The sequence below is a fragment of the Dreissena polymorpha genome, chromosome 7 (genome assembly GCF_020536995.1).
Source record: "Dreissena polymorpha isolate Duluth1 chromosome 7, UMN_Dpol_1.0, whole genome shotgun sequence".
NCBI lineage: Eukaryota > Metazoa > Mollusca > Bivalvia > Myida > Dreissenidae > Dreissena > Dreissena polymorpha.
The window spans coordinates 105,631,043-105,658,141 of NC_068361.1; the positions used below are offsets into that span (position 1 = coordinate 105,631,043).

The 27,099-nt window shown below is 34.6% G+C and overlaps 1 protein-coding gene and 2 non-coding genes across 3 annotated transcripts in view; all 3 read left to right on the forward strand.

Annotated features, from left to right (window-relative positions):
- LOC127837254 (long-chain fatty acid transport protein 4-like) overlaps window positions 1–27,099 on the forward strand; it is a 456,835-nt gene that overhangs the window by 225,762 nt on the left and 203,974 nt on the right. The window lies entirely within an intron of this gene.
- On the forward strand, window positions 7,480–7,550 carry Trnag-gcc (transfer RNA glycine (anticodon GCC)). Its single transcript has one exon. It is a non-coding gene; the product is annotated as a tRNA-Gly (tRNA).
- Window positions 15,506–15,576, forward strand: Trnag-gcc (transfer RNA glycine (anticodon GCC)). Its single transcript has one exon. It is a non-coding gene; the product is annotated as a tRNA-Gly (tRNA).

A 27,099-nucleotide genomic window follows, 5' to 3' on the forward strand; every position in this document is an offset into this window, starting at 1 on the left:
AACAAATCGCTGAATAATGAACACACTTTTGTGCGTTTGTGTGCAATAATTAAGTGACTTAATGATAAAAAGGCTATTACTATGATTCCAACTTTGTTATAAGCGCAGTGCAGGCATACAACTTCATCAGCTTCCACATCAATTACAAGTCTCTCGTAGCCGCCATTCTACATTATGGTTGCGAGACAAGGACGCTTCACGCGAACACGGAACGCAGGGCAAATACATTTGAACACTGTGCAAGACCGTGGTCCAGGGCACGCTAACGAGAGGTCGCCGTCGTGTACGTCACTTGAAAAACCGTCAGAAAAAAAGATGTCAAAGATGAGATACTCATAGCAGTCCACAACAAACCTGACTAGCGAAGGATCTCTTTACCAACGTCTCACATTTCCCCGAATCGGCCATATCGGTCAAGGGAATAGTGTGATGAGGACATATATCATAGTTCCCAACGTTAACATAAAAAAGACGTAAAGACAAGAAATATTTATGTTGCTGCATGTCAATCATAATTTACATGAATGAGTGGTGTGCGTAAGTGATTATTTTTTTTAATTATGAGAGCTCATGCGAAATTTACATTTAAAATCAGACGACAATTCATGATAAATTAGTATTTCCTCTTGCGATTCATTTTGAACATGTTAATTTTCGTTGATGTGATATTATTAAAATTGTTAATTGTGGGGTTTATTTTAATTGATCGATACAATATGTGATATCTTAGTTATGTAGAATAAGTCGCGGATTAAAAACATCATATCAATTATGTAATAACCAGTCAGTTTAGGTTCTTTTTTATCAAATAATTACAAAGACACTGTGGTATATGGGCTTACTAAATAGACGTATTAGTAAAATTTATTCTTGCGAGACGCTATCATCAGAATTGTCTAGTACCGTCTTGATTTTTTAGCATATTGTCGCTTAACGACCAGTACCATGCAACTACGAGTAGCGTACATAAAAGATGCTACCTTCTTGGTCACGGTTGTAACATATAATTGTAGTACGATGCATAGTATAACATATGAGTGTTATCCGTGCGATACGGTACCATCTTGCGAACATTGTTAGCAAATCGTTGCAGGATGATGCTAAGATGTGAGTAAAAATGACGTCTATGCGAAATGCTACTGTATACGGCACATTTTATCATATCCTCGGCTGAACACAAGACAACGTTTGATGGCATATGTCCGCATTTATAAATGAAAATGACATATAAAAAAGACTGGCTAAAAATACAAACAACAAAATCATTGCAGCCATGAAATCTTCATTAAATGCAGTAAAGTATGTGTGTTACATCGGGATAATGTATCAACAAATCAGTAAGGTAAATAAAGGAAGTCTTAACGGTTTTCTATGAAATTACCGACCCCCCATCCCCGCCTTGAATTGTATATATACTTTTGACGACATGATGCAAAAAATATCATAAACATCAGTCCAAAACGCATGTCTGCGTTTGATGTAGGATGCGAACTCTTCCAGAATATGTGCAGCATCTGTTTGGTAACGACACGCAATCAATGTTTCCAAAGGCAGTACATCCAAACAATTGTATTTACGGCCGAAAATATGGCCTTCTAAAGCCGTCTATATTACGCGCTTGTGTTTTACAGGTAATTTATGAGAACTTATATAACATAAATTGGGAATATTTCGACGAAATAGATCACACGTGCGTTTCAATGACGTATGTTTTGTTGTTTAGAATATTTAAACGAACAATTGCATACCATCTACATTTGTACTTTTCTACAATGGAATATACTATTCATATTGCCACAAACCATAGCATATAACTTTTTTACAAATGAATCGTAAAGTAAAAAACACAGCGTTTAGTATTTTATGCATCGTTTGTGGTATTTAAATGTTTCCTTTGTGTTTCGATTGCTATACTTTTCATGAACATAACTCATATCGTATGAAATGCAACCGTCATGCATTCCCTTTTTGAGAAACGAAATGCACGCAAGAAAATTGTTGTATTGCCATGTAATTCTTCGAAGTCTGGAGTGAGTTTGTAATAAAATATAACAATCAATGTTATTCCGACTGCGTTGTAAGCACCATGCACTTGGATGCACTTGTAAGCTCTTTGAAAGCAACTGGGAACGTGATTGTTATTAGTATATCATATTTCTGATACAACAATAAATTGAAAACTGAATGAATACCAAAGTTGACATAATAAGGCGGGTAGAATTAAAATGTGTAAAACATATCAAACATAGCAGAAATACAATTCATTACTGCGTGGTAGTTATATACTAGTATCAGGGGTTATGCATGTAAGGGTCTCGGGGGCATTACAATTCACTTTAAACGGTAAGCACGTGAAAAGAAAAAATGTGGAGAAAATAATGTTGTATATGTATATTTATACTTTATATATTGTTCAATTGAAAGTCATTCAATAGATGCCTAATCACTTTATTTTTTTATATAGAAACTGTAATTCTAAAGTATAGTAAGTTCAATACTGATTTCGACTAATGTACTTGACGAGATTGACTGTTAAAATGTAACATAGAACAACAGTAACAAAAGAACTTCAAATACAATGTTGTAAATGCAAAATTTAAAAGCTTTATCACTAGTATAAAGAGGCACATTTTTATATGGTTTTAAAATTTATGCATGAGAATAGTAAATACAACGATATTTTATTAATGCGACGATGAAAGGCATGAATGTAGGTATTCAATATAATTATAAATGTATTCAAGACGATGTAATTCTTCATTGCAGTAAATCTAATATCGTCGTAAGATAAAGGGAGGTAAACTAATCACAATTTAATATAACGCTTTTCTCTCCCTTGGGCTATCGAATAACTCAATAAATATTGCGAATTCCGCAAAATATAGTATCAAATGACACAACAGAAGGAATAGTTATTTTTGTGTGAGGTGGTGTTGGTGGGGAGGGCGGTGATAAAATAACTATTACATTTGATTGATATAGAATGGCGATTTGTTTAAGCTAATTCATTTATTGTGTGGATTATAATTGAACAAAGTTATTTTAAAACTAATTTTTTAAAAAATGCACAGCTAAATCAACTCAAATAAAAAAAAAATAAACTTTATTTTCAAACATTCTCCTTTGGGAATTTTCACGATGTATAACTTTATTGCACACGTATATGCAACTTATTGGTGAATATAAAGTCTGCCATCCGAGTGCCGGTTCATTGTTCGATGCCCACTGATAGACCATTCACGAGGTGTTGTAAAATACATCAACTGCTGGTTCTTCCAAAGAAACCGAGTCAAGATGGCGGCTACAAGCCTGCGAATTTCAATCTAATCGTGTTACATTAAACGGTTGAATGGCAACAAAATGGGCCGATCTCTTTGGAAAAGGGGTTAAATGCATGTGCGTAAAGATTCGTCGCAGATTAGCCTGTGTAGTCAGCGCAGGCTAATCAGGGACGACCCTTTCCTCTGATATGATATTTTTTGTGTTTCAGGAAAGTTATTACTTCGCAAAATTCAAGTTTATGCGGAAAGTGATGTCCCTGATTAGCCTGTGCGGACTGCATGTATTAAACCACCTTTTAACAGTGCGCGGCCCAAATGATTTAGTGAATTAAAATAGGTTGTGCTTGCTAAATTAATTCATGTTTCTTATTAAAAGCAGTATATGACAGAGACATTAATTAATAGTTTGCCAAGCCGGCAGCCATATTTCACTACTGACACTGGATCTATAAATATAATAATTTAACGCTCTGAGGAAAATTTCGAAATATTTTTTTCTTTGCAAAAATGTTCGCATTCACACAGTTCTCGAGTGATACCAGTTGAAGTATAAATACATAAAGTATTTGAATCAAACGCGTACGCCGACAAAATATGCAATAAAATTAATAACTAGAACACCGAATATTGGTGCTGGTCTTATATCTATTATATTCACAGTTCTCAAGTTATAAAACGTTGAACATGAGTTCACCAATTACTACAGGTATACTTTAGACAACCTCAAAAATGCTTTATAATCGCTAAAACCGAATATTAAAAAACAACTAAATATAACAAGAAATATATTTTTAAAAGGTAGTCGGCGTAAATGCTGTTTCTAAATAAATAAACTGAAAACAAAAGTTTAACTATTGTGGGTTTTTTTCACTTATAAATCGCATATTCACCGCATGAAATGTGTGTTATCATTGTCAAACCACAACTTAGTGTTAGTAGATAAAAATTATACTACGGAAGTGCACATCATAAAATGATTTGTCCTCACACGCCTTATTGTGAGTATATTTCTTCACTATTGAAATATATAGTATGTTAATATTTGATTTAAAAGCATTTTTTCGACACATTTAAATCACACTTTCATAGCCGCGTCATGTGAAAATGGGTCTTATGCGTTTCGACCAGCGTGTCTTAAACCCAGCATTTGCATTTGCGCAGTGTGGTCAGAGGCGAATGTGTTATGGTCTCATTATGTATCTCCTGACCAGACTGAAAGATGCCCAGGCAGAATGGGCTATATATATGATGGGCGTATATGGAATACGACCCATTTTCGCATGACGAGGGTCATTGAAAATCTCATTGCGAATTGTAAATGGCACATTTTAGAACAATGCTTTTCGATACAAAATTGAAGTCAAAATAGCAAACTTGTAAATAAGGGCAGCCTATCAAGGCGTTTAGGAACGATTTCCAGACATTCTGATCGAGTACGGAAAACATTGTGGTTAAATAATTAAACGATTTTCCTCTTATCGTGACACTATACTATTTCGGTAATGTTTATTTTCTCATCTTGAAAGTAAAACTGTGTTTATCGATAGTCAATTATATATTCCTTGGACGATTTAGTGAACGAGTACTGACCCTGAAATTCTGCGAGATGGGTTTTAACGCGTAACTGTAACTGGGCCACTATTTGTGTCGTTTGAACATACAGAGAGTAGTCCGGAATTCCTTACACTGAACAGTGCTACATCCTTTGCGCTTAGCACAAACACGGTGATGAAGCCAAAGTTCAGAGGTTTTATCTCGAATCAGCCTATGAAATATTTGAAAATATTCACGCGCGTCTGCTGGCGTTATGTAAAAGGCATTTAAGGTGAAAAGCTGGGTAAAACAGTTACGCCGAAAAAGCGCATTAGTGTTCTATACCTACGTTAAGGTCAGAGTTGTTGACACCGTGTGAACTGCTAGGGTAACACGTAATGCATTAACAACAAAGTACGGGTCAACAGGCCTTTCTTTATGACTACCTAATTCGTGAGTAAAAAGTATTGCTCGCAGATTTATTGTTTTATTCATTTTCATCAATAATCTTATTGTATATTTTGAATTCGTATATGGTGTCACAAATCAAAAGTTGATCATGAAATTATATTCTTAGCGAGATAGGTATTCGATATTCCAACAATATTCAAAAAGGGCCATGGTGTTGTTATTCTGTCTAAGTTATCTCTATAAAATAAATAGGATGATAAAAAGTGCACACACATCTCGACCCGTGCGTTATGACACACTCTTTATAAGTTTGAATGACGTGTGTTCATTTCAAACTTGCGATTAATTTTGAAAAATGAGTTGCGTCTTAAATTATGCAATAGCGAACAACTTCAGTGCCTTCTTCGATAAATAACAAACGATAAAACATATCAACACACTGATTTTCTTGCTTATCTTTACTGGTTATTCCCACTATGTCAAACATTTAAAAAAAATAACGAACAGCCTGTTTGTGGCGGTACAATATACATAATTATTATTAATAACAGCCACTGATAAGCTATGGAAACCATTTTTAATATGAATATAAAGATTTAAAAAGGGATTTCAACAATAATGTGGTACAACTAGCGACAGCGATGTATATTTGATGTCGCGTAAGAATAATTTAATGTCTGAGAAAGATGACCACGTCTAGAATGCGACAACGAATACTGAGTGTGAATTGTTATACGTTTCATAACGTGTGTAGCGTATGGTTTCTGAGCGACGCGCAGCGTACACGTTCGAGTATCGTCTATGGAAGATGGTTATCTTGGCAAACTGTGTAGCTTAACGTTGATGTTCGATAAATGGCATAAAATACCAGTGTCGTCCATGGGAGATGATACAAACGTGGCAAAAGTTTGTATTTTATATTTGAAATCTTTAAAAATAGTCTACAATTTTACATTCGAAGCATACATTCCAGCGCTACCTTTTTGATTTTTGTCTTGTATGTAAGTGCTGTACCTCAAGAATGGGAGGATGATGGACGTTCGTGCGAGATGTTTAATCTTAGCATTTAAATCTTGAAGCCATAGTCGTGTACATATTAAGGTGGCACATTTTGTATTTCTATAGAAACATCTTGTGAAGGCGCGTGAGCAACGTGAAACATATGTGCTTTCATTCCAAACTCTTTCAGCTGCCAAATATAAATTTATTTTAATTTATTGATTTATTTATCAAAACAGGCTATCGGCAGAGTCTTCGAATAAAAGACAAATCTCCCCAATATGTTTTAAATTTTGGAGACATTGTTAGGTAACACTTGTCACGAAGAACATTCCAAAACGCATGTCTGCTTTTCATGTACTCAGCTTCTGCAAGACTTTTGCGCAGCATCCGTTTACTCACGAGAGGGGGTCAATGTTACCACCATTGGAGCCTGAGTTGAGTTGATCACATTAACTATATGTACCGCCAACATAGGGCATATTTTTCGATGTTCAAACAAGTAATACAAGTCTTCTCTGTAACACGTTTGTTTTAAGAACTTCAATCAAGCATTGAGTTTGTTCTACAGTTCCATGTAAATATAGAGGCGTAGAAGATATATAGGGCAACTATCATCTTTCTGATCGACTTCCCAAAACACATCGATTATCAATAAGGACGTCAATCCATGTTGTGAAAGAGGTTCTTGCATTGCCGTATCAAACGCATGTCATGAAGGAACCATTCAATAAGAGCTTTATCATCCCTTCATAAAAAGGCAACATGGCATCAGGGTAATTATTAAAACGCAAACAGGCGAAATTCAAACAACATTTTCTTGATATGAATGTTCATAACAGCATAGCATTTGCGACAGTTTCCAAAAACAATCACCTGACGAAATTCTCTTCATAAGAAATTAAATAAAAAAAACGTCTTAATGAAATTCACAATCACATCAACACCGTAATCTTGCTGTTGGCGCTGTTGTTTTGCATTTCTTATATTCATATGTGTTGCTATTTACAAGAAATCAGATTATTGTATCAAGGACGGATGGTCGAACATAGTAGTAAAATGCTCATAGTGGTATTGCTTAGTGTAACAATAAAATCATGTATCGATCAATATTCGTTAATGCAGAGGCAATGTTAAGGTGTCTCTATACATACACATGGCCGTCGGCGTGTTTGTATTTAACGTTACGTCAATCATCGAATGTTTATTAGCTTAAATGAAAACACAAATAGTCAATGTGTTTAGTTAACGTAAGGCATCGGTGGTTCAGTGGTAGAATGCTCGCCTGCCACGCGGGCGGCCCGGGTTCGATTCCCGGCCGATGCACTCTTTTAGATGCATCAGCATTCGAGTCTCAAACTTAAACATATAAAATGCATTATCTACTGTTATAAATGCAAATGGTAGCTAACGTTGAGTTGACGTATACAATGTATTCTTAATTCTTGTTTCACGTACTTTGCCACAAATGCATGTGCTGAATTGAATATAATATGTGTATTGGATTGACTACCGGTAGTGTTCGGAAAAGTTTTCGAGAATTAATACGATTAGGAATTCTGGTGTGTAGCATTAAACCCAGTTGGCTGTCCCTTCGTGATTTGATTATTTAACACTGTTTGATTGCAAGTATTGGAACAACAAATTGTTTGTAATCACTCCATTACCAACAATTTCACAGTAATTATTTCTAAATAAAAATGAATGTCATGAATAAGAACATTATTAATATTAATTGCCAAAATAGTTTCGCACATTCGTTGAAAGACTGTGTCGGAAATTGTATAAGAATAAACGATGATTTTGTAGGTTCCGCGCATTACGCCTTAATAAATACTGTTATGAAAAATCATAAACAAATCAAAATGCAATAAACAATATCAGGTAACATCTAAAAACAAACAAATCGCTTAATAATGAACACACATTTTCGTTCCTCTTTTTTTACGTTTGTGTGCAATAATTAAGTGACTTATTGATAAAAAGGCTATTACTATGATTCCAACTTTGTTATAAGCGCAGTGCAGGCAAACAACTTCATCAGCTGCCACATTAATTACAAGTCCATCGTAGCCTCCATTCTACATACAAGTCCCTCGTAGCCTCCATTCTACATCATGGTTGCGAGATCCGGACGCTTCACGCGGACACGGAACGCAGGATACATACATTTGAACACTTGTCAAGACTGTGGTCCAGGGCACGCTAGAGGGAGGTCGCCGTCGTGTACGTCACTTGAAAAACCGGCAGAAAAAAGATGGCAAAGATGAGATACTCACAGCAGTCCACAACAAGCCTGACTAGCGAAGGAGCTCTTTACCAACGACTCACATTTCCTCGAAACGGCCAGGTCGGTCAAGGAAATGGTGTGATTAAGAAATATATCATAGTTTATAACGTTAACAGGAACAAAAACACTAAAAGACAAGAAATATTTATGTAACTGCATGTCAATCATAATTAACATGAGTGAATGTGTGCATAAGTGGTTATTTGTTTTTAGTTATGAGAGCTCATGCGCAATTTACTTTGAAATCAGACGACATTAAATGATAAATTAGTATTTCCTCTTGCGATTCATTTTTAACATGTTAATTTTCGTTGATGTGATGTTATTAAAATTGTTAATTGTGGTTTTTGTTTAATTGATCGATACAATATGTGATAACTTAGCTATGTGGAATAAGTCGCGGATTAAAAACATCAATTAAACTATGTAATTACCAGTCAGTTTAGGTTCTTTTTTATTAAATAGTTACAAAGACGCTGTGGTAAATGGGCTAACTAAATAGACGTATTAGTATAATTTATCCTTGCGAGACGCTATCATCAGAATTGTCTAGCAACGTCTTAATTTTGTAGCAAATTGTCGCTTAACGAAACGTACCATGCAACAACGAGTAGCGTATATAAAAGATGCTACCTTCTTGGTCACGGTTGTAACATATAATTGAAGTACGATGCATAGTATAACATATGAGAACATTGATAGTAAATCGTTGCAGGATGATGCTAGGATGTGAGTACAATTGACGTCTATGCGAAATGTTACTGTATATCCTCGGCTGAACGCAAGACAACGTTTGATGGCATATGTCCGCATGTATAAATGAAAATGACATATAAAAAAGGCTGGCTAAAAATACAAACGAAAAAATCATTACAGCCATGAAATCATCATTAAATATAGTAAAGAAGGTGTGTTACATCGGGATAATGTATCAATCAAATCAGTAATGTAAATAAGGGAAGTCTTAACGGTTTTCTAGGAAATTACCGACCCCCCCCCCCCCCCCCGCCTTGAATTATATATATATATACTTTTGACGACATGATGCAACAATTATCATGAACAACAATCCAAAACGCATGTCTGCTTGGTAACGACACGCAATCAATGTTTACAATGGCAGTAAATCCAAACAATTGTATTTACGGCCGAAAATATGGCCTTCTAAAGCCTCCTATATTACGCGCTTGTGTTTACAGGTCATTTATGAGAACTTATATAACATAAATTGGGAATATTTCGACGAAATAGATCACACGTGCGTTTCAATGACGTATGTTTTGTTGTTTAGAATATACAGAACTATTATTTAAACGAACAATTGCATACCATCTACATTTGTACTTTTCTACAATGGAATATACTATTCAAATTGCCACAAACCATAGCATATAACATTTTTACAAATGAATCGTTAAGTAAAAAAACACAACGTTTAGTATTTTATGCATCGTTTGTGGCATTTAAATGTTTCCTTTGCGTTTCAATTGCTATACTTTTCCTGAACATAACTCATTTCGTATGAAATGCAACCGTCATGCATTCCCTTTGTGAGAAACGAAATGCACGCAAGAAAATTGTTTTATTGCCATGTAATTCTTCGAAGTCTGGAGTGAGTTTGTAATAAAAATAGCAATCAATGTTATTCCGACTGCGTTGTAAGCACCATGCACTTGGATGCACTTGTAAGCTCTTTGAAAGCAACGGGGAACGTGATCGTTATTAGTATATCATATTTCTGATACAACAATTAATTGAAAACTGAATAAATACCAAAGTTGTCATAATAAGGCGGGTAGAATTAAAACGTTTATACATATCAAACATAACAGAAATACAATTCATTACTGCATGTAATGCAATGTAGAGAAAATAATGTTGTACATGTACATATTATACTTTATATAAAGTTCAATTGAAAGTCAATCAATCGATACTTAATCACGTTATTTTTTATAGAAACTGTCATTCTAAAGTATAGTAAGTTTAATATTGATTTCGACTAATATACTTGACGAGATTGACTGTTAAAATGTAACATAAAACAACAGTAACAAACGAACTTCAAATACAATGTTGTAAATGCAAAATCTTTATCGCTAGTATAAAGAGGCAAACTTTTATATGGTTTTAAAATTAATGCATGAGAATAGTAAATACAACGATATTTTATTAATGCGACGATGAAAGGCATATATGTAGGTATTCACTATAATTATAAATATATTCAAGACGATGTAATTCTTCATTGCAGTTAATCTAACATCGTCGTAAGTTAAAGGGAGGTAAACTAATCACAATTTAATATAACGCTTTTCTCTCCCTTGGGCTATCGAATTACTCAAAAATACTGCGATTTCCGCAAAATATAGTATCAAACAACAGAAGGAATAGTTATTTTTGTGTGAGGTGGTGTTGGTGGGGAGGGCGGTGATAAAATAACTATTACATTTGATTGATATAGAATGGCGATTTGTTTTAGCTAATTCGTTTTTTGTGTGTATATAATTGAACAAAGTTATTTTAAAACTTATTTTCTAAAAATGCACAGCTAAATCAACTCAAATAAAAAAAACACTTTATTTTCAAACATTCTCCTTTGGGAATTTTCACGATGTATAACTTTATTGCACACGAGTATGCAACTTATTGGTGAATATATAGTCTGCCATCTGAGTGCCGGTTCCTTGTTCGATGCCCACTGATACACCATTCACGAGGTGTTGTAAAATACATCAACTGCTGGTTCTTCCAAAGAAACCGAGTCAAGATGGCGGCTACAAGCCTGCGAATTTCAATCTAATCGTTTTGCATTAAACGGTTGAATAGCAACAAAATTAGCCGATCTCTGTGAAAAGGGGGTTAAATGCATGTGCGTAAAGATTCGTCCCAGATTAGCCTGTGTAGTCAGGGACGACACTTTCCTCTTTTACGTTTTTTTTTTGATTTAGGAAAGTTATTGCTTCGCAGAATTCAAGTTTATGCGGAAAGTGTTTTCCCTGATTAGCCTGTGCGGACGGCATGTATTAAACCCCCTTTTCACAGTGCGCGGCCCAAATGATTTAGTGAATTAAAATAGGTTGTGCTTGCTAAATTAATTCATGTTTTTTATTAAAAGCAGTATATGACAGAGACATTAATTAATAGTTTGCCAGGCCGGTAGCCATATTTCACTACTGACACTGGATCTATAAATAAAATAATTTAACGCTCTGAGGAAAACTTCGAAATATTTATTTCTTAGCAAAAATGTTCGCATTCACACAGTTCTCGAGTGATACCAGTTGAAGTATAAATACATTAAGTATTTGAATCAAACGCGTACGCCGACAAAATATGCAATAAAATTAATAACTAGAACACCGAATATTGGTGCTGGTCTTATATCTATTTTATTCACAGTTCTCAATTTATAAAACGGTGAACATGAGTTCACCAAATACTACAAGTATACTATAGACAACCTCAAAAATGTTTTATAATCGCTAAAACCGAATATTAAAAAACAACTTAATATAACAAGAAATATATTTTAAAAAGGTAGTCGGCGTAAATGCTGACTTTGAAATTAAGTTTGCTATTAATATTTCTAAATAAATTAACTGAAAACAAAAGTATAACTATTATGTGTTTTCACTTATAAGTCGCATATTCACCGCATGAAATGTGTGTTATCATTGTCAAACCACAACTTAGTGTTAGTAGATAAAAATTATACTACGGAAGTGCACATCATAAAATGATGTGTCCTCACATGCCTTATTGTGAGTATATTTCTTCACTATTGAAATATATCGTATGTTAATATTTGATTTTAAAGCGGTTTTCTTTCGACACATTTAAATCAAACTTTCATAGCCGCGTCATGTGAAAATGGGTCTTATGCGTTTCGGCCAGCGAGTCTTAAATCCAGCATTTGCATTTGCGCAGTCTGGTCAGAGGCGAATGTGTTATGGTCTCATTATGTATCTCCTGACCAGACTGAGAGAAGCGCAGGCAGAATGGGCTATATATATGATGGGCGTATATGGAATACGAGCCATTTTCGCATGACGAGCGTCATTGAAAATCTCATTGCGAATTGTAAATGGCACATTTAAGAACAATGCTTTTCGATACAAAATTGAAGTCAAAATAGCAAACCCGTAAATAAGGGCAGCCTATCAAGGCGTTTAGGAACGATTTCCAGACATTCTGATCGAGTACGGAAAACATTGTGGTTAAATAATTAAACGATTTTCCTCTTATCGTGACACTATACTATTTCGGTAATGTTTATTTTCTAATCTTGAAAGCAAAACTGTGTTTATCGATAGTCATATATATATTACCTGGACGATTTAGTGAACGAGTACTGACCCTGAAATTCTGCGAGATGGGTTTTAACGCATAACTGTAACTGGGCCACAATTTGTGTCGTTTGAACATACAGAGAGTAGTCCGGAATTTCTTACACTGAACAGTGCTACATCCTTTGCGCTTAGCACAAACACGGTGACGTAGCCAAAGTTCAGAGGTTTTATCTCGAATCAGCCTATGAAATATTCGAAAATATTCACGCGTGTCTGCTGGCGTTATGTAAAATACATTTAAGGTGAAAAGCTGGGTAAAACAGCTACGCCGAAAAAGCGCATTAGTGTTCTATACCTACGTTAAGGTCAGAGTTGTTGACACCGTGTGAACTGCTAGGGTAACAAGTAATGCATTAACAACAAAGTACGGGTCAACAGGCCTTTCTTTATGACTACCTAATTCGTGAGTAAAAAGTATTGCTCGCAGATTGATTCTTTTATTCATTTTCATCAATAATCTAATTGTATATTTTGAATTCGTATATGGTGTCACAAATCAAAAGTTTTGTACAGCGAATTTTCATCATGAAATTATATTCTTAGTGAGATAGGTATTCGATATTCCAACAATACTCAAAAAGGGCCATGGTGTTGTTATTCTGTCTAAGTTATCTCTTTAAAATAAATAGGATGATAAAAAGTGCACACACATCTCGACCCGTGCGTTATGACACACTCTTTATAAATTTGAATGACGTGTGTTCATTTCAAACTTGCGATTAATTTTGAAAAATGAGTTGCGTCTTAAATTATGCAATAGCGAACAACTTCAGTGCCTTCTTCGATAAATAACAAACGATAAAACATATCACCACACTGATTTTCTTGCTTATCTTTACTGGTAATTCACACTACGTCAAACATTTAAAAAAAATAACGAATAGCCTGTTTGTGGTGGTACAATATACATAATAACAACCACTGATAAGCTATGGAAACCATTTTTAATATGAATATAAAGATTTAAAAAGGGATTTCAATAATAATGTGGTACAACTAGCGACAGCGATGTATATTTGATGTCGCGGAAAGAATAATTTGAATGTCTAACAAAGATTACCACGGCTAGAATGCGACAACGAATACTGGGTTTGAATTGTTATAATCTTCATAACATTTGTAGCGTATGGTTTCTGCGCGACGCGTAGCGTACACGTTGGAGTATCGTCTATGGAAGATGGTTATCTTGGCAAACTGTGTAGCTGAACGTTGATGTTCGATAAATAGCATAAAATACCAGTGTCGTCCATGGGAAATGATACAAACGTGGCAAAACTTTGTATTTTATATTTGAAATATTTAAAAATATTCTACAATTTTACATCCGAAGACATACATTCCAAGCATACATTCCAGCCAACCTTTTTGATTTTTGTTTTGTATGTAAGTGCTGTACCTCAAGAATGGGAGGATGGTGGACGTTCGTGCGAGATGTTAAATCTTAGCATCATTTAAATCTTGAAGCCATAGTCGTGTACATATTAAGGTGGCACATTTTGTATCTCTATAGAAACATCTTGTGAAGGCGCGTGAGCAACGTGAAACATATGTGCTTTCATTCCAAAATCTTTCAGCTGCCAAATATAAATTTATTTTTATTTATTGATTTATTTATCAAAACAGGCTATCGGCAGAGTCTTCGAATAAAAGACAAAACTTCCAAATATGTTTTAAATTTTGGAGACATTGTTAGGTAACACTTGTCACGAAGAACATTCCAAAACGCATGTCTGCTTTTCATGTACTCAGCTTCTGCAAGACTTTTGCGCAGCATCCGTTTACTCACGAGAGGGGGTCAATGTTACCACCATTGGAGCCTGAGTTGAGTTGATCACATTAACTATATGTACCGCCAACATAGGGCATATTTTTCGATGTTCAAACACGTAATACAAGTCTTCTCTGTAACACGTTTGTTTTAAGAACTTCAATTAAGCATTGAGTTTGTTCTACAGTTCCATGTAAATATAGAGGCGTAGAAGATATATAGGGCAACTATCAGCTTTCTGATCGACTTCCCAAAACACATCGATTATCAATAAGGACTTCAATCCATGTTGTGAAAGAGGTTCTTGCATTGACGTATCAAACGCATGTCATGAAGGAACCATTCAATAAGAGCTTTATCATCCCTTTATAAGAAGGCAACATGGCATCTGGGTAATTATTAAAACGCAAACAGGCGGAATTAAAACAACATTTTCTTGATATGAATGTTCATAACAGCATAGCATTTGCGACAGTTTCCAAAAAAAATTCACCTGACGAACTTCTCTTCATAAGGATTTAAATAAAAAAACGTCTTACTGAAATTCACCATCACATCAACACCTTAATCTTGCTGTTTGCGCTGTTGTTTTGCATTTCTTATATTCATATGTGTTGCCATTTACAAGAAATCAGATTATTGTATCATGGACGGATGGTCGTGCATAGTAGTTAAATGCTCATAGTGGTATTGCTTAGTGTAACAATAAAATCATGTATCGATCAATATTCGTTAATGCAGAGGCAATGTTAAGGTGTCTCTAAACATACACATAGCCGTCGGCGTGTTTGTATTTAACGTTACGTCAATCATCGAATGTTTATTAGCTTAAATGAAAACACAAATAGTCAATGTGTTTAGTTAACGTAAGGCATCGGTGGTTCAGTGGTAGAATGCTCGCCTGCCACGCGGGCGGCCCGGGTTCGATTCCCGGCCGATGCACTCTTTTAATTACATCAGCATTCGAGTCTCAAACTTAAACATATAAAATGCATTATCTACTGTTATAAATGCAAATGGTAGCTGACGTTGAGTTGACGTATACAATGTATTCTTAATTCTTGTTTCACGTACTTTGCCACAAATGCATGTGCTGAATTGAATATAATATGTGTATTGGATTGACAAGTGTTCGGAAAAGTTTTCGAGAATTAATACGATTAGGAATTCTGATGTGTATTATTAAACCCAGTTGGCTGTCCCTTCGTGATTTGATTAATTGAACACTGTTTGATTGCAAGTATTGGAACAACAAATAGTTTGTAATCACTCCATTACCAGCAATTTCACAGTAATTATTTCTAAATAAAAATGAATGTCATGAATGAGAACAATATTAGCATTAATTGCCAAAATAGATCCAAACGCTCGTTGAAAGACTGTTTCGGAAATTGTATAAGAATAAACCGATGGTTTTGCTAACAGTAAGCTCCGCGCATAACTTCTGGATAAATACTGTTATGAAAAACATAAACAAATCAAAATGCAATATACAATATCAGGTAACATCTAAAAACAAACAAATCGCTTAATAATGAACACACATTTTCGCTCCTCTTTTTTTTGTTTGTGTGCATTCATGTTTCTACGTTTTGCCAATGGCTATTATTCCTAAACCTAAGCCGGTTCGTAATTAATGCAAACTGTCATGCATTTTTATTGTATTAAACGAAACGAAAGATGATTGTTTTTATTTTCATGTAATTACATGAAGTATTAAGTGACTTTATGATAAAAAGGCTATTACTATGATTCCGACTTTATTGTAAGCGCAGTTCAGGAAATCAACTTCATCAAATTCCAGATCAATTACAGGCACAACAAGTCCCTCGTAGCCTCCATTCTACATTACGGTTGCGAGATCTAGACGCTTCACGCGGACATGGAATGCAGGATACACGCCTTTGAACACTGTACAAGACTGTGTTCCCGGGCATGCTAGAGGTAGGTCGCCGTCGAGTACGTCACTGAAAAAGCTGTAAAAAAAAATATCAAAGATGAGATGCTCATAGCAGCCCACAACGAACCTAACTGGCGGAGGATCTCTTCGTAAACTTCTCACATTTCCAAAAGACAAGAAATATTGTATGCTGCATGTAAATAATAATGTACATGAATGAGTGATGTGCATAAGTGGTTTTGTTTTAGGTTATGAGAGCTCATGTGCAATTTACATTTAAAATCAGACGACATTAAATGATAAATTAGTATTTTCTCTTGCGATTCATTTTAGACATGTTAATTTTCGTTGATGTTATATTATTAAAATTGTTAATTGTGTTGTTGTTTTTTAAATTGATCGATACAATATGTGATAACTTAGTTATGTGGAATAAGTCGCGGATTAAAAACATCAATTAAACTATGTAATTACCAGTCAGTTTAGGTTCTTTTTTATTAAATATTTACAAAAACAATGTGGTATATGGGCTAACTAAATAGACGTACCGGTATTAGTATAATTTATCCTTGCGAGACGCTATCATCAGAATTGTCTAGCAACGTCTTGATTTTTTAGCAAATTGTCGCTTAACGAAACGTACCATGCAACTACGAGTAGCGTACATAAAAGATGCTACCTTCTTGGTCACGGTTGTAACATATAAGTGCAGTACGATGTATAGTATAAACATATGAGTGTCGTCCGTGCGAGATGGTACCATCTTGCGAAGATTGATAGCAAATCGTTGCAGGATGATGCTAAGATGTGAGTACAATTGACGTCTATGCGAAATGTTGCTGTATACGGCACATTTTATTATATCCTCGGCTGAACGCAAGACAACGTTTGATGATATATGTTCGCATGTATAAATGAAAAAAAAACATACAAACAAAAAAATCATTACAGCCATGAAATCTTCATTAAATGCAGTAAAATGTGTGTGTTACATCGGGATAATGTATCAATCAAATCAATAATGTAAATTTAGGAAGTCTTAACGGTTTTCTAGGAAATTACCGACCCCCCCCCCCCCCCCCCCCCCGCCTTGAATTATGTACCGTAATTACTCTATGTTTTCGGACACTCTAAGTTTTCGGACACCCCCTTTTTTGGCAAAAATAATTATTTTTCGTGACTCTTTATTTTCGGACACACGAGTTTTCGTCCGTTATTTATGTCTCTAAGTTTTTGGACAGTATATTTTACAGCGCTATTTTACCAAATTTATAGCCTTTTTCGATATCTAATGACACTTCGATCATGGGGTTTTCCAACCAGATTAACATCATAAATCATTGCGGGTGCATGCCTGAGGGCAATGGACCATTACATTTGCGTTATTGGGTAAATAACCTTGTAAACCGGTATAAAACAATGGTTTCGCCCGATAGCATAAGCGTTATGACAATTACCAGGGGTAGTGCCAATTAACAGTTCAATTATCTATCCCAATAGTACTACTCCTTCTCAGTAAAATAACTGTGACAAATACTAAATGTTTCAAATTGTGATGCACCCTATTACAAGTTTTACATACAATGGCAGGTGTTACACAACAACTATCGGAAATGAACAAACAAAGAATTCATAGTTTGCTTATTTTATTGTGATAATTACAGGTTCATACAAGCGTGTATCGGTACATCACATGCTCATTTTTGAACTCGTTGGTCAAAGTGCAACCTTGAAGTAACTTTCTGTCAAATAAATTAAGCATTTACAATTATTTAAAATGCAGTGCAAACATGTATAACTGTAATTTATACTATACGGCATGGTATTTTACAAGTGCGTGCTATTACCGGTAGTCGTTGATACAATTGACGCTATTTTCGGACACTTCCATTATCGACTCTAAGTTTTCGGACACCTGTATTTTGTTAATATTTTTCGTATCTAAGTTTTCGGACACGAAAAAAATTAATTATTTTTAAGTGTCCGAAAACATAGAGTAATTACGGTATATACTTTTGACGACATGATGCAACAAATATCATGAACAACAGTCCAAAACGCATTTGATGTAGGATGCGAACTTCTGAATCTGTGCAGCATCTGTTTGGTAACGACACGCATTCAATGTTTCCAAAGGCAGTAAATCCAAACAATTGTATTTACGGCCGAAAATATGGCCTTCTAAAGCCTTCTATATTACGCGCTTGTTTTTTTACAGTCATTTATGAGAACTTATATAACATAAATTGGGAATATTTCGACGAAAAAGATCACACGTGCGTTTCAATGACGTATGTTTTGTTGTTTAGAATATACCGAACTATTATTTAAACGAACAATTCCATACCATCTACATTTGCACTTTTCTACAATGGAATATACTATTCAAATTGCCACAAACCATAGCATATAACTTTTTTACAAATGAATCGTTAAGTAAAAAATACAACATTTAGTGATTTATGCATCGTTTGTGGTATTTAAAGGTTTCCTTTGTGTTTCAATTGCTATACTTTTCCTGAACATAACTCATATCGTTTGAAATGCAACCGTCATGCATTCCCTTGTGAAAAACGAAATGCACGCAAGAAAATTGTTTTATTGCCATGTTATTCTTCGAAGTCTGGAGTGAGTTTGTAATAAAAATAGCAATCAATGTTATTCCGACTGCGTTGTAAGCACTGTGCACTTGTATGCACTTGCAAGCTCTTATACTTTGAAAGCAACTGGTGAACGTGATGTGATCGTTATTAATATATCATATGTCTGATAAGCAATTAATTGAAAACAGACCGAATAATATAGTTGAAATAATTAGGCAGATAGAATTTTTATATGTCTACATGTCAAACTTTACAGAAATACAATTTATTACTGCATGGTAGTTATATACTAGTATCAGGGGTTATTCACGTAAGGGTCTCAGTGCGCATTACAATTTACTTTAAACGGTAAGCACCTATTTTCTTCATATCTTCGCAATCGATTTCAGTATATCAAAGCAGAAAACACTACCTCTACTTGTAAATGCATCATTGCTGGTGTTTCCCAAGGATTTATTTTAGGACCTCTTCTATTTCTTATTTACGTTAATGATCTTTCGCTAGATCTTACATGTATTTCTGCAATGTATGCTGATGATACAACTTTGCACACTGTGGGAACAAATATTCAGTTCAAAATAAGCTACAAACAAATCTTTCGATTGTAAACGATTGGTGCCAAACTAATAACATGATTATTAATCCACTAAAAACTACTTGTATGGTATTAGGGTCGAAACGGAAAGCTCAAAACTTAACAAATCTAAAACTTAAAGTTTCAGATACGGTGATCTAAACAGTAAATTGTCAAAAACTTCTTGGCCTTTATATTGACAATATTCTATCTTGGAAACTACACATTAACAGCGTTTGTTCAAAAATGTCATCACGAATGTTTCTTTTGCAAAAAATAAAACCATATTTAACCCTTGAAATGTGTAAGCTCTTCTATAATGGTTATATCTCACCTATATCCGACTACGCATGCGTTACCTGGAGTTCAGCGGCCAAAACGGAAATTAATAGAATAGTCAAAATACAAAAGCGTTGTGGTGCTCATATTTTAAATAAAAAGTACAACACTAATTCAAAAGCACTATTTAGAGAGCTAAAATGGTTGACTTTCGAACAGCGTAATCAGTATTTCACGTCAGTTATTGTATTTAAAGCATTTCACAATCAAACCCCAACATACATACGTGACCTTTTGACACCTTCACAAAATAATCACTATAACTTGCGATCTTGCGAAAAGGGGGATTTAAAGCTAGTGCGAATACCTAAAACAAACTATTTTAAACAATCGTTTGAATTTTCTAGTATAAAAATTTGGAATTCGTTACCTCAATCTATTCGTCAAACTAACAATTTAATTTCATTTAAGAAAAACTTAAAAGCTTATCTCTCTTCCACACTTTGTGAAATAAACTGAACATGCTTCATGTTGTTTTAGTAAATAACATTAGTTTAATGTTTGAATACTGTTCTTGCATAAATGGTTATTGTAGTTTTATGTCTGTCATTTGTTTTTAATTATAATATATATCATTATAAATGTGCATGCATATATGATTATTTATGTTTTGTTCTTATTGCTCAAGATAAAATATGATGTATTTGTTGTAAATTGTATATTGTTAGAAGACCTTGTTGAAAATAAGAAATGTATTATATAAATTGCATTTTATGTAATTTCATCTGATGTATTTCTTTACAAGTCTATCTTCTTTAAATAAAGATGTCATTATTATTATTATTATTATAAATATTATTATTATTATAAGCACGTGAAAAAATAAAATGTAGAGAAAATAATGGGGTACATGTACATATTATACTTTATATAAAGTTAAATTGAAAGTCAATCAATCGATGCCTAATCACTTTATTTTTTATAGAACCTGTAATGCTAAAAGATAATAAGTTTTATACTGATTTCGACTAATGTACTTGACGAGATTTGCTGTTAAAACGTAACATAGAACAACAGTCCCAAAATAACTTCTAATATAAAGTTGTAAATGCAAAATTAAAAGCTTTATCGCTTGTATAAAGAGGCAAAATTGTATATGGTTCTAAAATATAAATTACTGTATAGTTATACATGAGAATAGCAAATACAACGATATTTTATTAATGCGACGATGAAAAGCATGAATGTAGGTATTCAATATTATTACAAATAAATTCAAGAAGATATAATTCTTTATTGCAGTGAATCTCGTATCGTCGTAAGATAAAGGGAAGTAAACTAATCACAATTTAATATAACGTTCTTCTCTCCCTTTAGCTATCGAATTACTCCATTAATATTGCGATTTGCGCAAAATATAGTACATGTATCAAAGCAAACAAAGGAATAGTTATTTTTGCGTGAGGTGGTGTTGGTGGGGAGGGGGTGATAATTAAAATATCTATTACGTTTGATTGATACCGAATGGCGATTTTTTTAGCTAATTCGTTTATTTTGTGCATATAATTGAACAAACTTATTTTAAAACTATGTTTGTAAAAATAAATTTATATATCAAAAGAAAAAATATTTTTTAAGCTATATTTTCAAACATTCTCATTTGGGAATTTGCATTATGTATAACGTCATTGCACACGTATATGCAACATATTGGTGAATATCTAGTCAGCCATCCAAGTGTCGGGTTCCTTGTTCAATCCCCACTGATGGACCATTCACGAGATGTAAAATACATCAACTACAAGGAAAGGCAGTCCGCAAAGGCTAATCAGGGACTACACTTCCCGCTTTTATATTAGTTTGTGTTTCAGGTAAGTCTCTTCTTAGCAAAAATCAAGTTTATGCCGAAAGTGTCGTCCCTTTTTAGCCTATGCGGACTGCACAGGCTAATCTGGGACGACACTTTACGTACATGCATTAAACCCCCTTTTCATAGAGCTCGGCCCAAATGATTTAGTGAATGAAAATAGACTGTGCTTGCAAAATCAATTTATGTATCTTATTAAGAACAGTATGTGACAGAGACAATAATTCATAGTTTGCAAGGCCACTAGCCATATTTCACTACTGACACTGGATCTATAAAAATAATTATATAACGCTACCTCTGAGGAAAGCTTCGAATTATTTTTTCTTTGCAAAAATTTTCGCATTCACACAGTTCTCGAGTGATACCAGTTGAAGTATAAATACATAAAGTATTTGAATCAAACGCTTACACCGACAAAATATGCAATAAAATTAATAACTATAACGCCGAATATTAGTGCTGGTCTTATATCTATGAAATCCGGAATATTAAAACAGTTAGCCCACCATAAAGCTGATAATAAATACGGTTGTGTGAGTCTATAAACAAATCTTCAAAGACGAATAGCATATCTTTTAACCTAACCATTTAACAGCGAATGCCACTGTCGCAGGTTTTATGTCATCAACCATATCTTATTTGATGGTCTGTGGATATGAATGTTTGTTTAAAGCGGATTTCGTCGCCGTCGTCGACGTCGATGTTGTTGTTGCTGTTGTTGTCTTTGTGTTTGGTGGTGGTGCGAGTGATGGTATAGTTGATGATGTCGATTAGGTTTGTTTGTTTCTTAAAATTCAATCTAAACCCCAATGTAACCGTTATTATATTTTGAAAATTTCCTTTGATATCGGCAATAATATCTATGCAAACTAAAACATTTAATTAAATACAATCTGTTAATATCAACCAGTTAAAATAAAACCGCCCAAGCTTAAATCAGTGCGTCAGGATAATGCCACAACTTTGTAATGATCTCTAAAATTTCATTACATTAATCAAACATATATTTTGAAATAATTTATATAATAAACACCGTTTTATAAAAATTATATCACAAATTCTGGAATATGCCCGTGTTCGTGCAAGTTCAAAAATGTTTTTCATCATCCGTGGTTATAGGACAAACGATACGTAAAATTCAGATGAATTATATTTAATACTCTAATGTCTTCCTCAATTTTCGGTTCAGACTCACTGGACATCCGCGTTTTACGTCACTTATAACTTTATGGAGATAATAGCGAGTCCATTAATTATGATTTATGGACATAAGTAACGATAACGGCGTATAAAATTAAATGTTTTCCGAGTTCTTGAGAAGTTTTGCCCATGAGCGAACATCAACCCATTTGCAGCGTGCGACGTGACACGTTCAACATGTCGGACTTGCACCAAATGTACGGCGATATCGCGCTAATAGATGCATGTCATAGGTATTGATAGAGGCAAATATACATCTCTCGAACGAGTTGATTTATTTAGTGCATTTTGAGTCTCAATAAATCAGCCTGGTCGTTTCCAGTAAAAAGCTTCACATGTGATGAAAGAAAGAGTCTATGCTGTCGTCTTGCTTTGTCTTGAGGTTGATTTACACTGACAAAAAGAAATGAAGCATCTCTAACGACTGGCGTGGAGTATTCTTAGATAGCTTATTTGCGAGTAAATGAAGCTAATAGAAATAGTAATGTTCGCTGACCTGATTCAAAGCGGTAAATGGCGCACGCATTTTTAGTTTGAAGAAGGCCGGTGTTTATTACAGCTTCGTGGAATGAAGAAAAGATCAGAAAGAAAATATAACGTATTATGATTATAAATCATTGATATTAGTATCAACGCAATAAAAGTTGTTAAAGTGGCACCACGGCTATCTACAGCCGACAAAGCTACAACAAAAATGGACTTACAATGTAATGTTTAGAACATGTAAATATGTTAGGTAGTAAAACCACAACTTTAACAAACAGTAACAAATAAAGTAGTTTATATAATTTAATCGTACACAAATGTTCGTTATCACAAAATAGTTATATGTAAAAAAAGTGTTAAAAACGAATCGAACATGAATTAAATTTCCCACATGTTAATGACTTAAAAAGTCGCGCTTGATCACAAAAATATGCCCATAGGCAAAAATAACTGTTACTTTTCTATCAAGATATCATACGTGATGACTGATAAACTTGTACTAATTGCGCTCGGTACATTGAGAGATGGTGTTTAGCGTGGTTCCCACTGACCGACCACGTGGTTTAGGGTGTCGAGCCCCATGAGGCCGGTGCCAACGCATAGCGCCTCAAGATAATTGAGGTTAGGATTAAATAAGATTCCCTTTTGAGAACGCACTTCCTGGCTAGAGCAAATAAACAGGGTTAGTAGATATAAATAAACGCTTCGATCAAAGATGCCCCTGGACATTTTTGACAGTTATCAATATAAACACTGTATGTAATTCATTGCGTCCGTTTATTTGAGGTTGGAATTAAAGAAGGTGTTGACGCGGCTCAAGATAAGAGCCCCGCGTTCGAAACATTGAGCAAAATCACGTTATGTCCCTCGTAGCGCATTCGTTATGCATTAAGGGAACGCAGAGTGTTTTAATAGTAAAATATTTTGATTTTTCGGGGAGGATTGTTGTTGTTGCTTTCCACACCCGTTGCGTTATCATTATTTCTACTTTGATATGAAATATTGCATGTATTGAACCTGTCAATGCAATTGCAGACAATAGACAATATTTTAATACAGTGTTTATGAAAATCGACGAGACATTTGCATGTTATTCCAACCGGGAAAATATTTCGATGTCTGTTATTGTATGTTATTTGTATCTCAAGATCTTTTGATCGAACCCCAACCCATCTCATTGGCTGCCATGTTAGACAGCACCTGCTCAATTTCGCGAAACAAGGCGCACCCGAGCACTTACGACAGTAAGTATTTTCATTCTTACCGGGCGTCCGACAGGGCGAGATTTTATCTCCATCCCTATTTGCATTCTAACATCGGTCGCCGCTATCTGACCGGTGTATCGGAGGCATCGCATAACGACATTGTTGATGATGACGACGGATCGTTTCGTGAAATCTTGATATACTTTTAGACACAGGTTAACGTCGCGAAAGCTATTTAGTCCGTTGATTGGAGTTAATTTGCAATTAGATGAAGGGTGAAATTACATTCAATGAGGTAGACATTCTTTAGCGAAGGAGAAGAGTGGGGTAATTGAAGCTGCTGACCATCACAATGACATTCTAAAGAGAACACGCTGTTTGTAGTACTTGCTATGTTATGTGGACAAATAGAATTTCTTTACTGCAAAGATTTTCGTACTGCTAAAAAGTTGAATATTGTGGTACATTTGTATTAGTCAATTGCGCATAATAATGCACGGCGTATGTAGCAGAATACTAAATGTATAAAGCAGCGCCAGTCTGCCAATATTATAACGTGTTCAATACCTCGAAAATAGTGTATTATGTAAAAAATAATGTGTTCTATTATTCATACGCCCACTGTATTCTTTTGCGACATCATTATAACCGTTCTATGATTACATAGTTTTTTACGCGATATCTCTTAATATTGTTTTCATTTAAACAATTTCAAATAATCAATCAAACCGGATGCTTCCAAACTAGGTAATAATCGTGATCTCATCCGTTTATTAGTACCTCGATGTTGACGATTATTACTTCAATAGGCTGCGCCCGGGACCATTGCAGATAATAATCGGGCCACCTTGTTAGCGTGCGAAGTGCCAATATCTGTCAACCGCATCTTATGGTGAGCTAATACGGTCCGTATTTGAAAATAGTAGGGGTTTGGGACATCGCGTGTCATCCATTGTGCTACGCTCGTGAAAATTGAATTTGTAGGTCAAATATTGAATTCGGATTGAAAATAATTAATAATGAACGTTAAGCGAGTTCCCTGTTGTATATAAATGTACGTGTATACACAAATGGTTATGTGTCTATAAAAAAAAAATATATAATAGCATACGCTATGAAAAAAATCAGCCGAATACATCGTACCATTTTACTAATTCTACACACGATTCTCGCTAAGACTTTCAGGCGTCTAGTTTGGGCAAATCGCTTTTCATTCTTATAAAGGTCACAATAATTACGGAAGTACAGAAACACCGCACCTTACGATATCGCTCTGACATTTACAGCTTTAATGTAGGGATTGCTCGGATCATCCGGAAATATTTAACCGTCTGCCACATAATTATGGTTGTCTCTATCAACTTCACGGATTTAAAGAATGGCGGGCGCGGACAACGACCGCACCAGGAAAAGTGAGAAAAAGTTAAATTTATCGGAGCTGAGACGAAATATTATCTCTATAATTATGTTTTTCGTTGAACGTTTAACGCTGTTATATTGCCAAGCTATTACGAGGTGTGTGTATATAAATGTTGTATAAATATTTTATGTAAATCAACGATAAGGTGCTTATTTAAAATGTATATAGTAGATATGTATTTTGTAATTTTCTCAGCGTCCTTTTTCGATCATTTTCTCCTGACAAAATGCACTTCTAGCCGTTGTTATATTTCTACTGAAGCTTTCGATTCCGAATTAAAGACGATTAAAAAAGGGTGTATAAAAAACCAGAGCCTCTTTCCAAAATGACCATATGTCATTTAATGCTCGATAATTATTTAACCAATACAATATTGCAAGTGCAGCATATTTCAAACAAATATCACAAACTTCTACTGCAAATCCCAGCGACATTGCAAACAAAGAATCGTCAGTCACAATACACACGAGTTTCTCGTGTAAATTGCAGATAATATGCATGTCTGCACAATCGGTGCAAAATTTCATTGTGATGTAATTGTCGCGAAATCTGTTACACCCCACTCGAAGATAATTAATTCCACCGCCTTGCACCCCTTTTGTTAATTATGCAAATCATGTACAAATCAGTCAAGTGCTATCGATGATTATTCAGATATGCAAATTCGACCCCGAATTTTGACACCCTGTAAGTACGAATTACACAAACGCGTTTGAAACTTGCAGGTCTGTGTTTATTTTGTTTAACAGCTCTGCGATAACAAAAGACAGGTTTTGTTGACACTCTGTCAATAATGGTTGTTCTGTATGTCAACTTATTTATTGCAATAACAGTATCTTAAACACTATCTGAGGCAAGCAAACTTTCGGATACTGATCTTTACCTGTAAAAACGTATTCACTTCTTTATACTAAGAAAACTGTTGTTG